The following is a 27,126-nucleotide window of genomic DNA, read 5'->3' as shown; positions in this document are numbered from 1 at the left end:
TTATCCATGCCTTTTGCGACCAGTGGCCGTTGTGCCCTTGGGCAGAATGTAACAATTATATTTCCCTTCTCCTGGCTGCGTACTCAGAAGCACCTCTCCCTCGCATGGCTCTCTCAAATAGCTCAATTCTTATTAGCCAATGCCCGTCACGTGACTGGGTCTTTCTCACAGGCTACAAGTAAGACAAACACATCGGGGACGCAACTGCGCGCGTCTTTATCCAATTCCGAGGTGCATATTGAAGATATTGGAAGAACTGTCCACATTTACTTCCCATCAGCCAACAGAATGAGTAGGCCTAACGAACAGCAAAAGCAGTAGCCTATCAACTTTTGTACTATGGGGGAATAGTAGCTTGACATAGGCTGCCTATCAATCTACTATCCCCCATAGTACAAAAGTTGACCTATTCTAGTCTGTGCGAGAAATAAATATTCCAAACATAGTCTGGGACAGTTGTGGGATGCGATAGATCCCAAATTAATACAATCACTAGCATCCAAAAAACATGTTTTAACCAATGAGGCAACAGATCAGAACGTTTAGCTTAAAATGTTGATAACCTATTAGTGCCACACCCTGATCTGTTTTAACTGTCTTTGTGCTTGTCTCCACCCCTCTCCCATCCTCCCCCATTATCCCCTGTGTATTTATACCTGTGTTTTCTGTTTGTCTGTTGCCAGTTCGTCTTGTCTCGTCAAGCCTACCAGCGTGTTTTTCCTTATTCCTGTTTTCTCTAGTCCCTGTTTTCTAGTCCTCCCGGTTCCGACCATTTCTGCCTGCCCTGACCATCAGCCCGCCTGCCATAACATTCTGCCTGCCTTGACCCCGAGCCTGCCTGCCGTCCTGTACCTATCTGACTCTGACCTGGTTTTCAAACTTCTGCCTGCCCTGACCCTGAGCCTGCCTGCCACCCTGTAACTGTCGGACTCAAACCTGGTTACGAACCTCTGCCTGTCCTCGACCTGCCCTTTGCCTGCCTCCTGTGGTTTAATAAAGTACTCTGTGTATTGAACCTTCTGTCTCCTGTCTCTGCATCTGGGTCATATCCTGAGTCGTGTTAGTATGAACTGGCCATGACTGACCCAGCCGACTCGGACCAGCTCCGCAACGCTGTCTCCTTCCAAGGAGCCACCATTGGAAGACATGAGGAGTTACTTCAAAAACGTATGGAAGGACTCCAGAACTTGGCAGAACGCCACAATCGTGCTTTCAATGTATTGCTGGAGCAATTCCTCTGATATTCTAGTAGGCAGCAAGCCTCTATGGTAACCCTCCAGACTCTCAGTAACCCCGCTACCAGCGGCGCTTCTCCCCAGCCTATTCCGGCTTCCCGAGAACCCAACTTACCTCCTCCGGAGCACTACGCTGGAGATCCAGGAACCTGCCGAGCGTTTCTCTTCCAGTGTTCCCTCATCTTCGAGCTGCAGCCCTCTTAATTTCCCTCAGATCGCTCGAAGATAGTGTATCTTATAACACTGATGTCCGAGAGGGCTCTCGCCTGGGCGACAGCGGTGTGGGAGCAACAATCCACCGTTTGCCTCAGTCTGGAGAAGTTTGTGGCGGAGGTTAGGAAGGTGTTCGATTCTCCGCTGTCCAGGAGAGAGGCTGCTCGCAAGCTACTCCAACTGCGTCAAAACTCCTGTAGTGTGGCAGACCACGCGGTAGATTTTCGACACGCCTCCTCCAGAGCCCAAGTTACTGGGAAGGGCTAGATTGTCTCCGGCTGAAAGTTTACGCAGATTGAACACCAGGAGCTGTCTGTATTGTGGGACTACAGGACATTATATTTCCACCTGTCCATTAAAAAGGCCAGGCTCATCAGTAGGTACAAGTACTCTGGTGAGCCATACAGGGATTTTACAATCTCCCATTATTCGTAACACTCTCCATGCCGACCTGTTGTGGGGTGACCAGCCCAAATCTCTCTGTGTGCTCATTGACTCTAGAGCCGACGAGAGCTTTATCTACGCTACCTTGGTGTCGAAAATTGGGAATCTCCACTCAACCCCTCTCCATTCCCATGGACGTCAGAGCGCCGGATGGGCGCTCTATTGGCAGAGTCACCCACAATACAGTTCCTATCAACCTACGAGTATCAGGAAATCACAGTGAGTGTATGCAGTTCCTGCTCATAGTATCTCCCAATGTACCCGTGGTTTTGGGGTATTCATGGGTCCAGAAGCACAATCCCCTGATCGACTGGGCTACTGGTTCTATCGTTGGTTGGAGCCCGTTCTGCGATGAGCATTGGCTTAAGTCGGCACAGCCTTCCCCCGGGACATCTTCTTGCAGGCTTGGGAGAAGCCTCGGATCTCTCCGCCATTCCCGCGGAGTACCTCGGATCTCTCCCTCCGCATCGACCCTACGACTTCACAATTGAACTTCTCCTGGGCACTACATCATCTTGGGGGCGGCTTTACTCCCGGTCGGGTCCGGAGACCAAAGCTATGGAGGAGTACATTGAGGACTCTCTTGCTGCAGGGAGAATTCATCCATCTGCCTCTCCCGCCGGCTCAGGGTTCTTCTTTGTGGAGAAGAAGGACAAAACCCTGCACCCATGTATGGACTACCGGGGCCTTAATGACATCACGGTTAAAAACAGTTACCCTCTACCATTCATCTCCTCGGCTTTCTAACTTTTTCAGGGAGCGACCATCTTCTCTAAGTTGGACCTGCGGAACGACTACCATCTGGTTCGGATACGGGAAGGAGACGAGTGGAAATACAGCCTTTAACACAGCTAGCGGGCACTATGAGTACTTGGTTATGCCAGGCCCTGGTCAACGATCTGCTTATGAAGATGCTGAACCGGTTCATGTTTGTCTACCTCGATGACATCCTTGTCTTTTCCCATTCAGCTCACGTCCGACAGGTCCTTCAGCATGTCTTGGGGCGTGTGGACTGACCATAAGAACCTGGAATATCTCTGCACCACCAACAACCTCAACTCTAGGCAGGCTCGTTGGGCCCTGTTATTCATCTGTTTCAATTTCACTCTCTCCTACCGCCCGGGGTCCAAGAATGTGAAACCTGATGTACTCTCACGTTTGTATAGCCCCGCTGCTACTCCGTCTGACCCCGAGACCATCCTCCCTACCTCCTGTCTAGCGGTTGCACTCGGCTGGGGTATAGAGAGCCTGGTGACCCGGGGGGGTGGGTCTGGCTAACCAGATGTTTGTCCGGGATTAATTCCTTGACACTGACCTGCCATCCAGGCTCCCGATGGACCCTGGCTTTCATCCGATTACGCTTTTGGTGGCCTTCCATGGTTCCTGATGTCGCCGCATTCGTCGCCGCCTGCTCTGTGAGTGCACAAAATAAGACTCTGCAGCAAGCTCCAGCTGGCCTTCTTCAACCACTCCCTGTTCCTCGCTGCCCCTGGACCGATATATCCCTGGACTTTGTTACTGGTCTTCCTCCGTCATATGGCAACACCACTATCCTGACGGTGGTGGATAGGTTTTCTAAAGCCGCCCATTTTATTCCCCTTACCAAGTTACCTTCAGCCAAGGAGACGGCTCAGATCATGGCGCAGCACGTCTTCCGGATCCATGGACTTCCGGTTGGCCTGGTCTCCGATCGTGGTCCTCAGATCTCGTCCCGGTTCTGGATGGCGTTCTGCACCCTCATTGGGTCGTCAGCCAGCCTGTCCTCTGGTTTTCACCCCCAATCAAACGGCCAGTCGGAGTGAGCCAATCAGGACCTGGAGACTGCTCTTCGTTGCCTCGTCACAGCCAACCCCACCACCTGGAGGCAGCAACTCGTGAAGGTGGAATACGCCTTTTACACCCTTTCCTGCTCGGCCACTGGTCTCTCGCCCTTCGAGTGTTCCTTGGGATATCAGCCCCTGCTCTTCCCTGAGCAAGAGGAAGTAGTCAGCATACCCTCTGCCCAGATGTTCGTCCACCGCTGTTGCCATACCTGGAAGAGAGACCAGGCCACTCTTCTATAGACCACATCCAGGTATCCACTCGGGACCTGCCCCTCCAGGTGGAGTCCCATAAACTTCCCCCCCCGTTTCATCTGCCCTTTCCCCATCTCTAAAATCCTTAGACCCTCTGTCCGACCATTTCTGCCTGCCCTGACCCTGAGCCCGCCTGCATTACCATTCTGCCTGCCCTGACCCCGACCCTGCCTGCCGTCCTGTACCTACAGTACCAGTCAAAAGTTTGGACACACCTACAAGGGTTTTTCTTAATTTTTACTATTTTAAGACATCAAAACTATGAATCATGTAGTAACCAAAAAAGTGTTAAACAAATCAAAATATATTTTATTTTTTAGATTCTTCAAATAGCCACCCTTTACCTTGATGACATCTTTGCACACTCCTGGCATTCTCTCAACCAGCTTCACCTGGAATGCTTTTCCAACAGTCTTGAAGGAGTTCCCACATATGCTGAGCACTTGTTGGCTGCTTTTCCTTCACTCTGCCGTCCGACTCATCCCAAACAATCTCAGTTGGGTTGAGGTCGGGGGATTGTGGAGGCCAGGTCATCTGATGCAGCACTCCATCACTCTCCTTCTTGGTAAAATAGCCCGTACACAGCCTGGAGGTGTGTTGGGTCATTGTCCTGTTGAAAAAGAAATGATAGTCCCACTAAGCCCAAACCAGATGGCATGGCGTATCGCTGCAGAATGCTGTGGTAGCCATGCTGGTTAAGTGTGCCTTGAATTCTAAATAAATCACAGACAGTGTCACCAGCAAAGCACCCCCACACCATAACACCTCCTCCTCCATGCTTTACGGTGGGAACTACACATTCACACAGTCCCCTCTGAACAGTTGATGTTGAGATGTGTCTGTGACTTGAACTCTGTGAAGCATTTATTTGGGCTGCAATTTCTGAGGCTGGTAACTCTAATTAACTTATCCTCTGCAGCAGAGGTAACTCTGGGTCTCCCTTCCCTGTGGCGGTCCTCTTGAGAGCCCGTTTCATCATAGCTCTTGATGGTTTTTGCGACTGCACTTGAAGAAACTTTCAAAGTTCTTGAAATGTTCCGTATTGACTGACCTTCATGTCTTAAAGTAATGATGGACTGTCGTTTCTCTTTGCTTATTTGAGCTGTTCTTGTCATAATATGGACTTGGTCTTTTAACAAATAGGGCTATCTTCTGTATACCCCCCGACCTTGTAACAACACAACTGATTGGCTCAAAAGCATTAAGAAGGAAATAAATTCCACAAATGAACTTTTAAGAAGGTACACCTATGAATTGAAATTCATTCCAGGTTACTACCTGATGAAGCTGGTTGAGAGAATGCCAAGAGTTTGCAAAGCTGTCATCAAGGCAAAAGGTGGCTATTTGAAGAATTGTTTAACACTTTTTTTGGTTACTACATGATTACATACGTGTTATTTCATAGTTTTGATGTCTTCACTATTATTCTACAATGTAAAAAATAGTAAAAATAAAGAAAAACCCTTGAATGAGTGGGTGTGTCCAAACTTTTGACTGGTAGTGTATCTGAACCTCTGCCTGTCCTCGACCAGCCCTTTGCCTGCCTCCTGTGGTTTAATAAACTGCTCTGTGTATTGAACCTTCCGTCTTCTGTGTCTGCATCTGGGTCATATCCTGAGTCGTGTTAATTAGGCTATTTCTTCACATTATAAGCGCAGCAATGCGCACACAGCAGTAGGCTATAAGCGTGAATGTTTCAAAATGCAATCAATTAGCGGGAAAGCACCATTCTCAAAAGTGACTGCAAATGCAATTATGCATGTAATGCTTTTTTTTGACAAAGGTGCATTTTTATGGTGAAAATGATTTTCCCCAAACTTGAAACTTACATGCTGCATATGTATGCCAGTTAGGCTTAATTTTAAGAAATTATTTGGCCACTTTAGTTGTGATACAAACCTTATCAAAACATATAGGCCTGTGGGCTAGGCTACATGAGGTGTTTGAAAAAGCCCCAAATAAAAAGCATGCTCTGTTTCTCGCCTTACTGCACACAAGCTGGGCATCATTCACACGTTATAATATATAATTTACTAGTGATAGGCTAATATTGTCATCCATCAAGTCTTTACATATAAAAAATACTATATGTGTGAAACATTTTTTTATTTTGAATGGACCATTATCATGCACCTGTCTCGAAACAGGTGCAGGGGAAATAAATACATGTAATCTATGCACTTAAATTGCGAATGGCGGACGCTTTTCCCGTGGTTCATTTTCATGCCAGCCAGGTAGGCTAAACTACTGTTGTAAATAGAAGCAATGTGCTTAATATTTGGAAAGTTGAGAAATAAATGTAGTAGGCCTAGCCTATAGAAAGCTGATGGGATCCTCCTCTTTTTAATAGAGGCCATCGCTCTGTTTTCTCACACAATTGCATAGCCTATGTTGCGCAACATGAGCTCATGGGCTCTCATGAGGTGCTTGATTAGATTTTCGACTACATTTGCATTGATGTCAGAGTGATTAGAGCGACAATAGAGTGCTGAGTACCAGGCAGAAGGGCAAGTTTGGTAGGCTACTAATGACCATCAGTAGCATCAGAGCTCGGAGAAGCCTAATTACCGTGACTAAATGGTCATGTGAAATTTGACTGCCGTCATGACTCATGACCGCCGGTCTGGCGGTAATATGGTCACCATAACAACCCTAACCTGATGGTAATAGCGCTCACCGTTGCCCCTGACGTCCTGGCTACCTTAACGGACCCCGAATTTCGCCATGGATCTTGAGCGACCTGGCTGGGGAGATAGCCGGCCTCTGTCTGCCTTATTTAAACTCCAGATAAAAGGTGAAAAAACAGACAAAGGCATGTAGAAACACTAGCCCAAAGCTAAACTCCAGGAAACCTGATCAGTTGTCTGAGGGTGGGTATAAGAGAAGGTAAAGCATGCTCTTCCAGTCGCATGACAATGTGGGAAACCTATTACAGGAATGAAATTAAAGCTATAGTATACCAAACATTTGGAAGACCTTTCTAATATGTTATTGCACAGCTCAATTGTCTCAAGGCTTAAAAAGAGCAGTTGTTCGTAATGTTTTGTATACTCAGTGTATACTCTCACGCGAATCTGTATTTTATGTCCTCTGTCATCTGCAGTCAGTAACTTCACAATAACTTTACCCTAGGAGATAAATATGTATTTTCTGGCATACCTATGTTTGTCCTGCCGTCTGTGCCATAACAGATCCTTACCTGGCATGGTTTCGGCATTCTGTTCCAGCCACCCCTTGCATGTATATTCACATGCACATTTTTGGAGAGCTTGTAATGCATGCTGCTGACATACCTTACAAAGGCTTTCTCACAGTGCTCAAAACACACACACACACAGAGCCTCTCCCTACATGCACAGCATGCGTACATCACATTTTTCTTACTGCGTTTGGGCCCGAAATGAAATAACATTTGAAAAGCCCAAGTGGTTTGTGCTCCAAATTCCTGGATGTTGAAGTTGAGAGAATGGTCTGTGTGTTGCATGTCAAATAGTAAGGCTTTCTGGGTTGATGCGCAGGGGCATGATCCTGGACCTCATGTGTGACAGCTTTCTCATCAATCATTCCATATTCTTAAGTAAACTTTTGACTCATAATCCCCAGCCTGCTGTTACTATCCTTTTGTGTCAAAACATGTTTGCTTCTCCCATTTTCGGCATATTGTCATGTTAGGTTGCGGAGTAACCGAGCCGTTTGTGATGGCAGGTGCTCTCGGTCCAGACGGGGCCCTGAGTTGCAGTTGAACACATTGTTCTGGTAAAGACTAGAGCTTTAAGTGGGAGGGCCTTTTGTTTTGTTTCTCTGTCGCCACACAGGAAAACGAGAGCTCTCATTCAGCTGAATAGTTTGGAGTTTACCACAGTTTTCCACTAAAGGACTCAAGACTTCCCTCATTGTTGTCGTCCCCCCCCCTCCCCCCCTTCCGGGCAGGTCTAACAGGCAGATGTCTGAAAGCAATAGCAGCAGAACATCATGACATCTTTCACATCTTGTACATATTTTCCTAGCGCACATGTACGACCTCACACTGAGGAGGTGTTTGACGTTGTTTGGGGAGCTTCCTCTCAATAGCGAAATAACTGCTGGTTTCTGATCCGGGGCTTGTCAGGTTTCGATGGAGGAGGTTCCGTCCCCAGTGAGGCATCCCCACCCTCATCTCCATGGAGATGAAGCTGACTAATAAAAATAGCTCTGCTCCTATGTTTACCCTAACTGGGTTTTTCCTTCTGTTCTCTTCTCCTATTTTCTGCTGTTTTTCTTTGATCATCCTCTGTTACTTTCTCCCTTTCTCTCTCTTCTTCTCCCGTCTTCATCTCCATCCAGTAGAAAAGCCTGAGGCGTCTTAGTTTATCCCAAACACACCTCTATTCAGCCCAGTGGACAGCCCGGATCAGGTGGATTAAATATCTGTTTTGGAGAAATAGATTTGCCATCTAGCACTTGCTCCAAGTCAGGGAGACGGGACGGGACGGGAGGGTTGTCATGGTCAAGAGTGATGGCGTGGCGGAGAGGTGGGGGAGAGTTGGGACTGGGCTCCCTTTAACAATATGTTAACGTTTAGTGGCTAATCTAACAATTTTTCAAGAAGTTTACGTTTAACTGATCTGACTCCACTCTGTGTCTGTGCTGTGTGTTGTGTCCACATTTAAAATACCCAAATATGGGTGAATGGGATGATTTTGCTGGACAATCCCCCCCACTGCACCGAACAAGCTAATTTAAAGAACCTAGCCTACTGATGATGCGTAAACGAGAGACCACATGTGTGGCTGTTTTATAAAAATCTGCGAATATTTGGACGAGGAAACATCTCTGGTTGGTCTCAGGGAATGTAAAACAGTTAGGAAGCGAGGATTTTAAAAGGGGATTGAGTGAAGTAGCAGCAATGTTTGAATGAGCAACTAATGAGCATGGAGAGCTCACGAGTTTGAAGAAATTACCTTATATCTTTCAATCTAATACGGCTATCTTCATCAGAAGCACTCTTTTTGTAAGTAGTTAACTGTCCTCTCCAAGTTTAGCTGGAATGTAGACCGGAAAGGATTTGACAAATCTGATTGGTTCATGATATGACATTGTCTTGCGCTGCGCAGAACATCAGATATCAACAACGATTGGAGAAGTGTTGATCACAACCAGTACCACATCCTGATGATATAGACTGAGTGTACAAAACATTAACAACACTTTCCTAATATTGAGTTGCACCCCGCCCCCCCTTTTGCCCTCAGAACAGCCTCAATTCTTTGGGGCATGGACTCTACAAGGTGTCGAAAGCGTTCGACAGGGATGCTGGCCCATGATGACTCCAATGATTCCCACAGTTGTGTCAAATTGTCTGGATGTCCTTTGGGTGGTGGACCATTCTTAATACACAGGAAACTGTTGAGCAGGAAAAACCCAGCAGCTTTGCAGTTCTTGACACAAACCGGTACGCTTGGCACCTACTACCATACCCCGTTCAAAGGCACTTAAATATTTTGTCTTGCCCATTCACCCTCTGAATGGCACACATACACAATCCATGTCTCAATTGTAAAAATAAAAAAATATACAAAAACGTATTTAACCTGTCTCCTCCCCTTCATCTACACTGATTGAAGTGGATTTAACAGGTGACATCAATAAGGAAACATAGCTTTCAACTGGATTCACCTGGTCAGTCTATGTAATTGAAAGAGCAGGTGTTCTTAATGTTTTGTATAATCAGTGCATATTTTGTCAAAAGTGCAAAGTGACTACAAAAGAGACAGGTTGGAATGTCTGACAAAAATACGGGACAAATCAATAATTTTTTTGTATATTAGCGGTGTTTGAATTTGTTGATAAAATGTGGACGCGGGACGCGGGACAAAGGGCCAGAATGCAGGACTGTCCCGCACAATCCGGGACATGTGTTCACCCTAGTTGTGTCTGTGTTTATGTCTGTGTCTGTGCTGTGAGCAAGGCTGGCGTGTACTTTACAATTAGGCAAATCAAAGCCAGATGGGGTGAGGACTCAGAGTTAAGGTTTCTCTGTAAGAGTTCAGTTCTCACGGTGGACGGAACAGCAGTTAACCTGGGCTGGAACAATAAACGTCAGGTCGAGCTGCAAATGGAAGCTGGCAGGTGGGGGTTCAGTGAGGTGAGATGACGTTTTTGTTCGGTTGAAATCAGAAGAGACAGATGAGTGGGTGTGTGATTTGAGTAGTCCTATAGAGTCTTTTGTGCAGCAGCCTGTGGAAAAAACACAGACACATGTACTGGAGAGTATCGGTGTCGGATTAGCTCAAAAAGGCGGGTTTAATGGTTGCACATAATATCCTGACAACACACACAATGGCAAGATGTGTTTTTCCCCCCCTTTGTCTAGAATGTTGCATAGTTTTACTGAGTAATAGGGTACATTTCATACTGAACTTTTGGCTTTTTGTGTTGTTTTACTAATAACATTTTAACAAGTCAAAAACTTTCAAGGACTTCCGCACACATGTTGGTCCACATACAGTGGGGAAAAAAAGTATTTAGTCAGCCACCAATTGTGCAAGTTCTCCCACTTAAAAAGATAAGAGAGGCCTGTAATTTTCATCATAGGTACATGTCAACTATGACAGACAAAATGAGAAAAGAAATTCCAGAAAATCACATTGTAGGATTTTTTATGAATTTATTTGCAAATTATGGTGGAAAATAAGTATTTGGTCAATAACAAAAGTTTCTCAATACTTTGTTATATATCCCTTGTTGGCAATGACACAGGTCAAACGTTTTCTGTAAGTCTTCACAAGGTTTTCACACACTGTTGCTGGTATTTTGGCCCATTCCTCCATGCAGATCTCCTCTAGAGCAGTGATGTTTTGGGGCTGTCGCTGGGCAACACGGACTTTCAACTCCCTCCAAAGATTTTCTATGGGGTTGAGATCTGGAGACTGGCTAGGCCACTCCAGGACCTTGAAATGCTTCTTACGAAGCCACTCCTTCGTTGCCCGGGAGGTGTGTTTGGGATCATTGTCATGCTAAAAGACCCAGCCACGTTTCATCTTCAATGCCCTTGCTGATGGAAGGAGGTTTTCACTCAAAATCTCACGATACATGGCCCCATTCATTCTTTCCTTTACACGGATCAGTCGTCCTGGTCCCTTTGCAGAAAAACAGCCCCAAAGCATGAAATTTCCACCCCCATGCTTCACAGTAGGTATGGTGTTCTTTGGATGCAACTTAGCATTCTTTGTCCTCCAAACACGATGAGTTGAGTTTTTACCAAAAAGTTCTATTTTGGTTTCATCTGACCATATGACATTCTCCCAATCCTCTTCTGGATCATCCAAATGCACTCTAGCAAACTTCAGACGGGCCTGGACATGTACTGGCTTAAGCAGGGGGACACGTCTGGCAATGCAGGATTTGAGTCCCTGGCGGAGTAGTGTGTTACTGATGGTAGGCTTTGTTACTTTGGGCCCAGCTCTCTGCAGGTCATTCACTAGGTCCCCCCGTGTGGTTCTGGGATTTTTGCTCACCGTTCTTGTGATCATTTTGACCCCATGGGGTGAGATCTTGCGTGGAGCCCCAGATCGAGGGAGATTATCAGTGGTCTTGTGTGTCTTCCATTTCCTAATAATTGCTCCCACAGTTGATTTCTTCAAACCAAGCTGCTTACCTATTGCAGATTCAGTCTTCCCAGCCTGGTGCAGGTCTACAATTTTGTTTCTGGTGTCCTTTGACAGCTCTTTGGTCTTGACCATAGTGGAGTTTGGAGTGTGACTGTTTGAGGTTGTGGACAGGTGTCTTTTATACTGATAACAAGTTCAAACAGGTGCCATTAATACAGGTAACGAGTGGAGGACAGAGGAGCCTCTTAAAGAAGAAGTTACAGGTCTGTGAGAGCCAGAAATCTTGCTTGTTTGTAGGTGACCAAATACTTATTTTCCACCATAATTTGCAAATAAATTCATTAAAAATCCTACAATGTGATTTTCTGGATTTTTTTTTCTTAATTTGTCTGTCATAGTTGACGTGTACCTATGATGAAAATGACAGGCCTCTCTCATCTTTTTAAGTGGGAGAACTTGCACAATTGGTGGCTGACTAAATACTTTTTTTCCCCACTGTATATTATATTTAATTTCATGTCAATATAGGGAAACGTGACTACAGTACACATTAAACACATAATAAACTCTACTTCACTGAACTTTAACTCAACATGAGTTTTCTTTCTCCATAGTAGTGGCGATTTTAGCATGTAAATCTTGGTGGGGCAAACAAAAATAAAATAATAATAGATGCATGCCAGCAAACCCATAACACAACACTAAACAATACATTAATTGCACTATAACGGTGAAAACGGTGCCCACAAACTGTTAGGGCCTACATAAAGCTGTCACAACAGCAGAGTCCCAACAGCAGTCCCAACACCTCACCACCGCTACACCTGGCTATCAGCGGAGCCTTGTCTGGCAGCGAAACAGTTTATTCAGCCTCATTTACTGCCTTAGCTGATATGGCTGACTTGCTTAAACAAATGTGGTTTCTACTAACAATTGAGATGTACAAACTACGGCATAAGGGACGGCGAGTGGATAAGAGGCAATCCGTAAATTCGATTAAGACATTAATGAGCGAGCTAGGACGGACGTAGTCAATATAACTATTTGTTCAGCACTTTTGAAATGTACAGAGACAGAATTCAGAACATGGGCAATTCTTACAGTGTTCTTCCTGTACACCAAGTCAGAACCATAGGATAAATAAAGGGGGCATATGAGCAGACAATGAAAGCTATATATTCGATGATTACATTTCTCTAAAACAGGCTATAGGCTACATGTGCAACACCAAGTCAGAACAGTAGGTGAAATTAGGAGGGGAAACGGGACCAAATTATTAGGGTGAGGCACATGGGCTACTAACAGCTTACTACACAACATACACTTAGTATTACTTTCTTAGCTACAGTATGCATATCTCCCTGGCATATTACATCATTTATGCAGCAGCATACAATACATTTTTGGACTCACCTTGTTGTGCTGTGTTCACTTAAACCGGAAGGTGGCGCGGCGGTCCTTTGTGGGCAAATTTTGTCATCAAATTTTGTCATCAAAGTCTGGCATTCTCTGGATTTATGGCGCTTTCAAGACAACTGGAACTCTGAAAATCATGATGACGTCAGTGATCTTCAGGTCAGATTTCTAGAAAGACGCCCGATTTCCCGACTTGCAATTCCGAGTTGGATGACCGTTCAAAACGCATTTTCCCAGTCGGAGCTAATATGCCATCCACCTGACAAGTGTGGCATATGAAGAAACTGATTAAACAGCATGATCATTACACATGTGCATCTTGTGCTGGGGACACTAAAAGGCCACTCTAAAATGTGCAGTTTTGTCAAACAACACAATGCCACAGATGTCTCAAGTGCAATTGGCATGCTGACTGTAGGAATGTCCACCAGAGCTGTTGCCAGAGAATTGAATGTTCATTTCTCTACCATAAGCCACCTCCAACGTCATTTTAGAGAATTTGGCAGTACGTCCAACCGGCCTCACAACAGCCGAACATGTGTATGGCGTTGTGTGGGCGAGCGGTTTGCTGATGTCAACGTTGTGAACAGTGCCCCATGGTGGCGGTGGCGTTATGGTATGGGCAGGCAAAAGCTACGAACAATGAACACAATTGCATTTTATAGATGGCAATTTGAATGTACAGAGATACCGCGACGAGATCCTGAGGCCCATTGTCAGGCCATTTATCCACCACCATCACCTCATGTTTCAGTATGACAATGCATGGCCCCATGTCGCAAGGTTCTGTACACAATTCCTGGAAGCTGAAAATATCCCAGTTCTTCCATGGCCTGCACACTAACCAGACATGTCACCCATTGAGCATGTTTGGGATACTCTGGATCAATGTGTATGACAGCGTGTTCCAGTTCCCGCCAATATCCAGCAACTTCGCACAGAGTGGGACAACATTCCACATCCACAATCAACAGCCTGATCAACTCTATGCGAAGGAGATGTCGCGCTTCATGAGGCAAATGGTGGTCACACCAGATACTGACTGGTTTTCTGATCCACGCCCCTACCCCTTTTTTTTTTAAAGGTATCTGTGACAGATTAGGGCCTAATTTATTTATTTCAATTCACTGATTTCCTTATATGAACTGTAACTTAGTAAAACCTTTGAAATTGTTGCATGTTGCGTTTATTTTTTTGTTTTGTATATATACTGTATATCTTTCCAATGGCTTGCTGTACCAAAGTCATAGATTTGATTCTGTCACGTTGTCAAGACTTCCTCCGAAGCTGCCTCCTCTCCTTGTTCGGGCAGGCTTCGGCGTTCGTCGTCACCGGCCTTCTAGCCACTGCCGAATCCATATCTCATCATTCCATTTGTTTTGTCTTGTCTATTACACACACCTGGTTCATATCCCCTCATCAGTACCTGTATAAGTATTCCCTCTGCCCCCCTTGTCTTTGTGTGTGATTGTTTATTGTGGAGGTGACAATAGCTCGGTGGAGCTACTTTGTATTTTCTATCACCAGGATATTCACTCGTGTGCCTTGTTGTCTCCAGTGCGCCGTAATACCGCACTGGAGTGAATGGGAACCAGGTGTGCATAATGAGACAAGACAGTCCGGGGTTGTCGGTAATGAACCAGATCAGTGATGCCTAGAAGGCCGATGACGTAAACCTGGAGCTGGTGAACGGAATGAGCAGCAGTACCGGGGGGATCCGTGACAGATTCCTACATGGGCCATGTAATAAACTGAACCCAGTTATCAGTAAGTCACTTTAGATGAAAGCGCTTTCTAAATGACAACATATTATTCTCTGGAGTTCGTTAAGTACGCTGTCCACATTGCCTTCTAATCTAGTGTTGGAACTCCATCTCCAGTAGGTCCCATGGCCCTGAAGGAAAATCTCATATTTGCCTTGTCCTTGGATGCCATTCAGAAGTCACCGACCATGATAACAGATTGGCCATTAGGGAAGCACTCGGCATCTTGTGAATTTCTGTTAATCTGGCTGTCTCTGGCTGCCATCAGACCACATTGGCTTCTTCATACTATTATTGATGCCTATTTATGGAAAAATCTTTTAAAGTGTTTCCACTGGAATTACTGGATGCAAACGAGTGTCAGTCAGAAGATATTTCTCTGTGTTTGCTGATTCTTCATTTACTTGGCTTGAAATTATTTGTCTTTAGAAGAGGTTCAGATTATTTGGCTTGAGAAGAGGTTCACATTATTTGGCTTTAGAAGAGGTTCACATTATTTGGCTTGAGAAGAGGTTCACATTATTTGGCTTTAGAAGAGGCTCACATTATTTGGCTTGAGAGAGGCTCACATTATTTGGCTTGAAAATAGGTTCACATTATTTGGCTTGAGAAGAGGCTCACATTATTTGGCTTGAGAAGAGGTTCACATTCAGAACAGGTTGGTCAACTGAGCTCCCATTATCATACTCATAATTTGTCACTGGCTCAAGATTGTAAGACACATCATTTGACCCACATCATACTATTGGAATTGTGTGCGTGTGTGTTTTATTCTGCTTTAGTCATTAAACATTGTCATAATACATTATAAATGACAGTACATAGTAACATTTTATAAACCAGTGTTGCCTACCATAAGTGTATCTGGTTGTCATAGCCAGTTATAACTGGCATCATCCAGCTTCAATTGGCAACGTTTCTATCACAATATCAACTGACTCACCACATCCACTCGATATTATGCAATATTTTAATTGACACGGCCCAATATTGTTCTATTGACACTCCAAGCAGTGTCAGGACAAAGATTTTTTGACTGGAGTCCAATCAGTCATTCAAAGTGAATCAGCCAAAAACCTGTCAGGGCTGAAACAACAGCCATTCTTTGTGAGAGCAGGACCTTGTCACACTGTTTACATGCAGTGTAATTTGTTTGAGACGGCAGGTTTTCAGCACGCCCTGTAAGCACTCCTCACATTACAAGACAACCTGCGTTGTTTACTGTACCAAATGTGTTAAACACAAGGACACAGGTTGAGTTTGCACAGCTAACATGGTTCTGGTTGGAGCAAAGCACCTTCTTCTGAGCGGTTAGAAATCAGTCTTGCTTACAGACCCAAGGAAAGTTGTTGATTTTAGCAGTCGTGGGGCCCTCAAGTAGTTGTGACTTATAGGTCAATAATGCCTGGCAAAACTCACAGCTTTAATCTGTTAAAAGTGGTTTTATTGTAGACTTTACTTTTACACAATCTCTCCTCTCCTGCGTTGGTTGGAATAAACCTACACAATGGAGCAACTGACAGAAAAAACAGAACCGTTTCTTCAGAGAAAAAAAAGAGGATGGATCAATAAAAACATCTCAAATGCTAAATTCCTCATGTACATTGTTCTATATTTGGCAACGCTATGGCAAGGAACACTGACAACAGAGACAGAAATTCAAACTCGTTCATGGATCAATGCTAAAACACACTACCCATTTAACTGAGCGCGATGAACAGATTTAGCCCAGAGAAAGAGTTTTCATTTCACTCCTCTATTCATCATTACACAAGACCTACCCAGATAAGTAATGATGACACCGCTGCAGCGGACTATATTAGTCTTTTTCCAAAGATGAAAATGTACAATGAAGGAAAAATGTGTGATCCTTTATGACCCATATACCAGACTACCAGACAAGACTGCATTGGTCTAGCAGGACTCATTTCAAATAAACAGAACAGAGATGGCTTTGAAACATTGAATTTTCCCCCTTGTGAATCTATTTTGGGCGTCTGCGCAAGTGCCCGAGTGCCCTACCTGAGACAGAAACTGGCCGTGTTATTTTAATCTCCATACCTTTGATCCAGCCAGGTATTTATAGAATGAAAACAAAGAGCTGGCAATTAGAGTGACAGCAACAACAGAACATTTACTGTACATAGCAGGAGATTTACTCATGGTATTATGCCTCAAAGACTCTAGTGAAAGTAAGAGTTATCAAGCTAGACAACACTTTACATTAAGTTACATTTATGCTAGATTAGAGCCTGTTGTGACATGTATTTGTTTATATGGGCGTACTGCAAAACGTTCGATATGAGGTGTATTCAGTGCTGTTGTGTCTGAAGTTTAAGGCTATCCACCTGTTTTCCAAAGTATCTTTCATGCCTTTGTCTGCTTCTGGGAATCTGGTAGTGAGTCAGTAGATTTCTGTAGCAGACACGATACCCCCAAGGCAGCTAATGGAGAAGCTCGATCCTGGTGACAGTGTCTTGAACCGCCTCAAAGACAGAAGCACGGAATGATATCTGAAACTGTGTGTGTGTGTGTGTGTGTGTGTGTGTGTGTGCGCGTGTGTCGGTGTGTGTCGGTGTGTTTGTATGCTGGATTCTACTGTCTGTCATTATCTGGGGCCCTGTGTCTTGGTTATGGTTATGTATGAGTGTGTGTGCGCGTTAGCGTGTGTGTCAATGCAAGTGGGTCAACACGACATGTGTCATGGTTGATGCAGCAGTGGGTCAACACGACATGTGTCAGGGTTGATGCAGCAGTGGATCAACACTACATGTGTCTGGGTTGATGCAGCAGTGGATCAACACTACATGTGTCAGAAACAACTGGGTGTGTGTTCTTGGGAGGTCAGCAGCAGCATGCTGTAAAACACAGCCCTGTGAAGTGACAGTGTGAAAGTGTCTGGTTCTCATCACAGCCTCAGTAGTCCCCTGTAGCTCAGTTGGTAGAGCATGGCACTTGCAACGCCAGGGTTGTGGGTTCGATTCCCACGGGTATGCACTCACTAACTGTAAGTCGTTCTGGATAAGAGCGTTTGCTAAATGACTAAAATGTAAATGTACGGAACACTCACTCTACAGCAGATAGTGAACGTATGGTTCTCATCATAGCCTCAGTACACTCTCAGAAAAAAAGGTGCTATCTAGAACCTAAAATAGTTATTCAGCTGTCCCCATAGGAAAGCTCTTTGAATAAAACTTTTTTGGTTCTAGGTAGAACCCTTTTGGTTGCAGGTAGAATCCTTTTGAGTTCAATGTAAAACCCAGAGGGTTCTACATGAATCCCGAATGAGTTCTGCCTGGAACCAAAAAGGGTTCTCATATGGGGACAGCTGAAGAACCCTTTTGGAAGTGTAGTGGTCTCCCACTGGGCCCACACTGGTTGAATTAAAGTAGTTTCAATATAATTTGTCAACGTATTGTGACGTGGAATCAATGTGGAAAATACAGTTGAAGTCGGAACTTATATACACTTAGGTTGGAGTCATGAAAACTTGTTTTTCAACCACTCCACAATGTATTTTTAACAAACTATAGTTTTGGCAAGTCGGTTGGGATATCTACTTTGTGCATGACACAAGTAATTTTTCCAACAATTGTTTACAGACAGATGATTTCACTTATAATTCACTGTATCACAGTTCTAGTGAGTCAGAAGTTTGCATAGACTAAGTTGACTGTGCCTTTAAATAGCTTGGAAAATTCCAAAAAAATGATGTCATGGCTTTAGAAGCTTCTGATAGGCTAATTGACAACATTTGAGTCAATTGAAGGTGTACCTGTGGATGTATTTCAAGGCCTACCTTCAAACTCAGTGTCTCTTTGCTTGACATCATGGGAAAATCAAAAGGAATCAGCCAAGACCTCAGATCATCCTTGGGAGCAATTTCCAAATGCCTGAAGGTACCACGTTCATCTGTACAAACAATAGTTTGCAAGTATAAACACCATGGGGTCACACATCCGTCATACCGCTCAGGAAGGAGGCGCATTCTGTCTCCTAGAGATTAACGTACTTTGGTGCGAAAAGTGCAAATCAATCCCAGAACAACAGCAAAGGACCTTGTGAAGATGCTGGAAGAAACAGGTACAAAAGTATCTATATCCACAGTAAAACGAGTCCTATATCGATATAAACTGAAAGGCCGCTCAGCAAGGAAGAAACCACTGCTCCAAAACCGCCATAAAAAAGCCAAACTACAGTTTGAACTGGACATGGGGACAAAGATCGTACTTTTTGGAGAAATGTCTTCTGGTCTGATGAAACAAAAGTAGAACTGTTTGGCCATAATGACCATCGTTATGTTTGGAGGAAAAGGGGGGACGCTTGCAAGCCGAAGAACACCATCCCAACCGTGAAGCATGGGGGTGGCAGCATCATGCTGTGGGGGTGCTTTGCTGCAGGAGGGACTGGTGCACTTCACAAAATAGATGGCATCATGAGGAAGGAAAATTATGTGGATATATTGAAGCAACATCTCAAGAGATCAGTCAGGAAGTTAAAGCTTGGTCACAAATGGGTCTTCCAAATGGACAAAGTTGTGGCAAAATGGCTTAAGGACAACAAAGTCAAGATATTAGAGTGGCCTCAATCCTATAGAAAATGTTTGGGCAGAACTGAAAAAGCGTGTGCGAGCAAGGAGGCCTACAAACCTGACTCAGTTACACCAGCTCTGTCAGGAGGAATGGGCCAAAATTCACCCAACTTATTGTGGGAAGCTTGTGGAAGGCTACCCGAAACGTTTGACCCAAGTTAAACAATTTAAAGGCAATGCTACCTAATACTAATCGAGTGTATGTAAACTTCTGACCCACTGGGAATATGATGAAATAAATAAAAACTGAAAATAATAATTCACTCTACTATTATTCTGACATTTTACATTCTTAAAATAAAGTGGTAATCCTAACTGACCTAAGACAGGGAATTTTTACTAGGATTAAATGTCAAGAATTGTGAAAAACTGAGTTTAAATGTATTTGGCTAAGGTGTATATTAACTTCCGACTTCAACTGTATACGTCGAAATTGCGTTAAATTCCACATAGAAAGGTAAAAATTGTTTTCATCCTATTTTCAATTGGGTGGTTGAAATGACATATTTTATGTGACCTTGTTTCAATGTTGAGAGTAAAATGGTATGTTTAAATACAAACTTCATTGTTTCAACGTCATGCCATCTACCTAAATAAAATATATTTAAATAAAATGAGAAGCCACAGTCCAACGATTCCTCCCTGAACAGTGACTCCTACTGGTATATGAGGGGTAATGCACTTCAGTGAGAACAAGGGTACCATCCAGATGCCTACCTTTATTTACCCTGCTTAGTTTTGGAAACAAGCTGTGTCAGATTCTGCTGAGGTATCATTTCAACACAATTAGACATTGGTCAGGTTTCATAATCATTTGCGTAGACTACCTAAATAACACTGAATAGTTGAATGGAACTCCTCCAACTTTTCTTACACAAGCTTTATGTGAAAATAAATTCAGAGTGAAGTGGGTTTATGTAGGCTACAGTAACTTCAGACTTGCCCAAAGGACACCATCATTTCACGTGAAGCTAGGTATACTATCATTTGTCCATGGTTGATTGGATCTTTGGAAGTTTAGAAGCAGTTACCATTAGCCCTATACATAGGATGCCAAATTCATGATATTAATAATAAACTTTTACCTTTAGATATTGTCTTTTATATGTTATTCATAATAGACAGTAAATATACTATTCAAGCAGAAGATACAGTGCCTTGCAAAAGTGTTCACCCCCCTTGGCGTTTTTCCTATTTTTGTTGCATTACAACCTGTAATTTAAGTTTATTTTTATTTGGATTTCATGTAATGGACACACACAAAATAGTCCAAATTGGTGAAGTGAAATGAAAAAATTACGGAAAAGTGTGCGTGCATATGTATTCACCCCCTTTGCTATGAAGCCCCTAAATAAGATCTGATGCAACCAATTACCTTCAGAAGTCACATAATTAGTTAAATAAAGTCCACCTGTGTGCAATCTAAGTGTCACATGATCTCAGTATGTTCTGAAAGGCCCCTGAGTCTGCAAAACCACTAAGCAAGGGGCTCCACCAAGCAAGCGGCACCATGAAGACAAAGGAGCTCTCCAAACAGGTCAGGGACAAAGTTGTGGAGAAGTACAGATCAGGGTTGGGTTATAAAAGGAGGGCATTAATCAGAGAGGCAACAAAGAGACCAGAGATAACCGTGAAGGAGCGGCAAAGCTCCACAGCGGAGATTGGAGTATCAGTCCATAGGACCACTTTAAACTGTACACTCTACAGAGCTGGGCTTTATGGAAGAGTGGCCAGAAAAAAGCCATTGCTTAAAGAAAAAAATAAGCAAACACGTTTGGTGTTCGCTAAAAGGAATGTGGGAGACTCCCCAAACATATGGAAGAAGGTACTCTGGTCAGATGAGACTAAAATGTAGCTTTTTGGCCATCAAGGAAAACGTTATGTCTGGCGCAAACCCAACACCTCTCATCACCCCGAGAACACCATCCCCACAGTGAAGCATGGTGGTGGCAGCATCATGCTGTGGGGATGTTTTTCATCGGCAGGGACTGGGAAACTGGTCAGAATTGAAGGAATGATGGATGGCGCTAAATACAGGGAAATTCTTGAGGGAAACCTGTTTCAGTCTTCCAGAGATTTGTGACTGGGACGGAGGTTCACCTTCCAGCAGGACAATGACCCTAAGCATACTGCTAAAGCAACACTTGAGTGGTTTAAGGGGAAACATTTAAATGTATTGGAATGGCCTAGTCAAAGCCCAGACCTCAATCCAATTGAGAATATGTGGTTTGACTTAAAGATGGCTGTGCACCAGCGGAACCCATCCAACTTGAAGGAGCTGGAGCAGATGTGCTAAGCTTATAGAGACATACCCCAAGCGACTTGCAGCTGTAATTGCTGCAAAAGGTGGCTCTACAAACTATTGGCTTTGGGGGGGTGAATAGTTATGCACACTCAAGTTTCTTTATTTCTTGTTTGTTTGACCCCAAAAATATTTTGCATCTTCAAAGTGATAGGCATGTTGTGTAAATGAAATGATACAAACCCCCCCAAAATCTATTTTAATTCCAGGTTGTAAGGCAACAAAATAGGAAAAATGCCAAGGGGGGTGAATACTTTCGCAAGCCACTTAAATGTTCATATTTGTGTTCACAATTCAATATCCAGTTTGTCTACTAATTAATGAGTGACATGTTGGATTCACGTCTCCATCTCAACCAAACATCTAAGTTAAAGAATAGCACTAAATCAAATCTAAATTGAAATGCACTTCAAATAAAGTTTAATTTAATTTAGTCCAATACTTCAACTTTTTTGGTTGATGGAGACATGAATCAAACATATTAATAACTGGTAGATTACATTTGAAATCAACCAACAATCCTTCAAATACAAGACAATATCCAAAGGTAAAAATGTAAATTAGTTTGATGTAAAAACCTGTTAGCCAGTCAATGTATTTAAGTTCAAGTTTTACCCTGATTTCAATGTTTACAATGCTGGTTGAAATTAAATGAAAACAGTACTGGTTGATGTATTTTCCATGTTGATTCCACGTCACAATACATTGACAAATTACATTGAACCAGTGTTTGCCCAGTGGTTCTCATCCTGTGTTTTCTCACTGACAAAGCCACATATGACTGCATCCCTTTATCCCATCAGTGTAAAGGCAGTGTAGGCTATATGCACAACAACAAACTTCAACAGGTGCAGGCTACACTAAGGGCTCCATTTTCCACACAAACAAAAACGTGTGTGTGTGTGTGTGTGTATGTGTGTGACATGCATACACACATGCCTGAAAACGTGTACACACAAAAACATGTGTGTAGTAACAGTGAGCCTTGTAAACCACATGCAGTGAGAGATAAAGATGATCGATGACACACTGGAGCCCAACTGTGCACCTGTCAGATTCATGGCCCGGGGTGTTCCTGGTTGAAGTGAAGGCTCCATCTTGATTTAGCTCCTTACCAGCTGTCACTCAGACTTCGATCCGTCCCATCTTGGGGGCTTGGCCATACAGACACACAGACACACACACACACACGCACTCACACGTGCGCATACACGCACAAAGGTCGACAAAGAGTCAGCTACCCAGGTGCCACATGTTTCACCCTTTAGGCACGATCATTCAAACACAATCGTTCAGCTATTTTAACTCACGCAACATACTGGGTGCTATATTTACAAAGTGCTGAAATAATGTGTTTGTTTAAGACAGGTGTGTAGGTGAGCGGGTGTGTGTGTGTGTGTTTTTTTTTTTTTTTTTACATTTCAGTCTTCTGTGATGTATATAAAGTGTAATTCTGGGATGCAAACTCAAAATTGAATACATTTCAACTCTATATTTACATTTTAGTCATTTAGCAGACGCTCTTATCCAGAGTGACTTACAGTTAGTGAGTGCATTCATTTTTATTTTATTTTCATACTGCCCCCCCCGTGGGAATCGAACCCACAACCCAGACGTTGCAAGCGCCATGCTCTACCAACTGAGCTACACGGGACCTGTATATCTGACATGGTACAGGTGTCTTCTTTTTTTTAAGCCCATAACCATGTGTGTGAGGTGTATACTTTTGTTTCAAGGTAGATTTGTTTAAGTCTACCAAGAAACACTCTGTGTCATCCTGATTTAGCCCGCTGCAGTAAAATGATGGTATCAGTGCAATAACATTCACAAAATCATCACTCACAATTTGTACCCCATTTGTTCTTATTTTAAACTCAATATGGGTTTAATATTATTGGATATGTTTGAATTGGATAAGGATCAACCGAAATACAGTACGTGGTGTGGAATAACAGTGTCAAACCGAACAAAACATTATTGGGTGTTTCCCAGTACTTAGGGATGCCTAGAAGATCACTGGATTGAAGCCCTAGGGGAGTTTACTGCAGTAAAACAATTATTTATCACATTGAAATTGCCCTTGCATCTACTCTTAGAATGCATGCATTGTATAGGACAGAATCACACGTCCACAAACGTTGTGTCAGACCAACATAAGACTTCACAATGAATTGGTGTCATTCTGGCCTAATGTGGACTCCGTAGACAGAGAGACAGAGTGAAGGACTCATACAGTACAGACTGAGAGACAGAGTGAAAGACTCATACTGGAGAGACTGAGAGACAGAGTGAAGGACTCAAACAGAACAGACTGAGAGACAATCATAGAGTAATGGGTTAATCGAGTACAGACTGAGAGACAGAGTGAAGGACTCATGCAGGACAGACTAAGATTCAGAGTGAAGGATTCATACCGGACAGACTGAGAGACAGAGTGAAGGACTCATACAGGACAAACAGGAGACAGAGTGAAACTCTTACAATATAGATTGAGAGACACTCATAAATGACAGATAGAGATACATAATGAATTACGCATAGCTGCAGTATTTTCATTTTCCCAGAGAGAGAAGGAGTACACAACAACACGTCTGACCTCTGACCTGGAAGACGTTAATACAGTGTGAACATGCAACTTAAAGGGGAATTGAAACACTTTAGGAAGTAAATCAAAGAGATGTATTCCATCCACTAATACCAAACATCCGCATTTAACATAGAAACATCTGTATTTTTAGGATTTTGATATAGAACAACGTTTATTAGAGGTATCCAGCCAACGACGCATTGGGCATATTGTGAGTTTTGTCAGGGGACTGAAAGTGAATGCTGCCACCGGGAGGGACCTCGCCTACACTGGACCTGAAAGGGATCTCACAACATTGACAGCATTGTAATTGAAATCAGGACAACAATATTAAGGTAAGAAACTGTATACAATTATTTTTTATGTTGGTAATTATAATATATTTTCAGATTGGTAAAATTAGTCTGTGAAAGGAACTTCTGATAACAAGCCGATTTGACAGTCAGCCGAAATGAGACAAGGTAGCTAGCTATCTAGCTCTTTTCTTCTCTTGTTTTATGTTTTGATAACTGTAGAAAATAAAATTCTCACATTGTCAATTTGAAGAGCATGTGTCATTGGTATTAGCTAAGAGCTAAAATGAACTGGCTAGTGTCTGATTCTACAGTAGCTAGCTAGCTATCTTACAAAGAAAACGTATGATACCCATATAATTATTAGCTATCTATCTAGATAACAAGCTACAACTAGTCTGTAGCTAGATATATCATTAGGTATCTGTTTATCTATGATTCTTAAAAATAGTAAGCCTGCTGGCTGTTGATTGCAACAATGAATGTAGCCTAAGACTGAAGCCTAACCCTTATGACTAGCTAATAGCTATGACTTTGAAAGCTCAGGCTGGTTGTCAGCTTGGTAACTAGCCTAAAACATCCTGGCCTAGCTGGTAACTGTTTGGTCAATGTTTTAAAAATGCTCTCTCTCTCTCTCTCTCTCTCTCTCTCTCTCTCTCTCTCTCTCTCTCTCTCTCTCTCTCTCTCTCTCTCTCTCTCTCTCTCTGTCTCTGTCTCTGTCTCTCTCTCTCTCTCTCTCTCTCTCTCTCTCTCTCTCTCTCTCTCTCTCTCTCTCTCTCTCTCTCTCTCTCTCTCTCTCTCTCTCTCTCTCTCTCTCTCTCTCTCTCTGTCTCTCTCTCTCTCTCTCTGTCTCTCTCTCTCTCTGTCTCTGTCTCTGTCTCTGTCTCTGTCTCTCTCTCTGTCTCTGTCTCTGTCTCTCTCTGTCTCTGTCTCTGTCTCTCTCTCTCTCTCTCTCTCTCTCTCTCTCTCTCTCTCTCTCTCTCTCTCTCTCTCTCTCTCTCTCTCTCTGTCTCTCTCTCTGTCTCTCTCTGTCTCTGTCTCTCTGTCTCTGTCTCTGTCTCTCTCTGTCTCTGTCTCTCTCTCTCTCTGTCTCTGTCTCTGTCTCTCTCTCTCTCTCTCTGTCTCTCTCTCTCTCTCTCTCTGTCTCTCTCTCTCTCTCTCTCTGTCTCTCTCTCTCTCTCTCTCTCTCTCTCTCTCTCTCTCTCTCTCTCTCTCTCTCTCTCTGTCTCTCTCTCTGTCTCTCTCTGTCTCTGTCTCTGTCTCTCTCTGTCTCTGTCTCTGTCTCTCTGTCTCTCTGTCTCTCTCTCTGTCTCTCTCTGTCTCTGTCTCTGTCTCTCTCTCTGTCTCTCTCTCTCTCTCTCTCTCTCTCTCTCTCTCTCTCTCTCTCTCTCTCTCTCTCTCTCTCTCTCTCTCTCTCTCTCTCTCTCTCTCTCTCTCTCTCTCTCTCTCTCTCTCTCTCTCTCTCTCTCTCTCTCTCTCTCTCTCTCTCGCTCTCTCTCTCTCTGTAGGACACTGGTGGACTGAGGAGGCTGACACTGTAGACATGTCACCTGCGCACCAGGCAGTCAATAGAAGCTGTTGCACCAGTATGCAAGGGCAAGCAGTTATGAATCGTAGGGATCCCACATTTTTTTAGTTAATCAAGTAAATGTGACTCATTGCAGACACAGGCACTAGTAAAGGGACTCCTAGTCTTCGCCCAGTAGCACAGTTTGTCACTGGTCATTTAGCCTCCCTTGCATGCTTTTATTTTGTTCCCATTCTGACTCTTCCTGTATTAGGCTATAGGCCTAGTGGAATGTATGTACAGAAGAAATGTAAGTCGTCAACACCAATTATTCTTATTATATGCCTTATTCTTATCAGATTGTATTATTCACATGTTCAATGTAACTTGCACTTTGTTTACAGGCTTGAATGAGACGATGTATTCCCCTCAATAAAGTTGTTTCAATAAAGTTCTTGATTTATTAATATTATATTTCTTGTGTATGTCTTTCCTTATATGTAAGACTGAATACAATTTGTATTATGTTTTGGTGCAGGCATGTGTTTAATGTACAATCCAGATAAGAAACTGTCTGATAACGGAACATTCCTTAGAATTCTATGAAAAATACCACCATTCACTCAAATGTCTGTAAGTCATTCACAGTAAAAGGTATTGCTATTCTGATTTCAGATTTTCTAACTTTACAAAATAAAGAAGACTTCATATGCTCTAAGTTTTTCTCTATCTTCATCAGAAAGTTGTGTAAATCGCAGTTGTTTGGGAAAAAAACATTGATCTTTGTATAAGATACACATTTTCACAGTTGTTTTTTCATGACTGATTACCATTTCATTGATGTGGTGCTATTGTATGGCTTTCAGAATATGTATCATGTTTTCATATATGGTTTGACAACAGCAAATTTTGCTCATTAATGCACGCAGAGTTCATGGTCTTTCAGACAGTTTTGGGATTCAGCCATTTTGGGGAATATCCTGCCAGTGATGCAACAATGGCAATATGGTGATTTACAGTTGCCTTTAGCGTCTGAAGTCAGAATTTGGCTGTTAGTACTTACAGAGCTGTTGATCCCATTATTTGCATTGGTAATACAAGATAAACACGA

The sequence above is a fragment of the Coregonus clupeaformis genome, chromosome 23, assembly GCF_020615455.1.
Source record: "Coregonus clupeaformis isolate EN_2021a chromosome 23, ASM2061545v1, whole genome shotgun sequence".
NCBI lineage: Eukaryota > Metazoa > Chordata > Actinopteri > Salmoniformes > Salmonidae > Coregonus > Coregonus clupeaformis.
The sequence above is the reverse complement of the archived record's forward strand: the minus strand, read 5'-3'. Positions refer to the sequence as shown.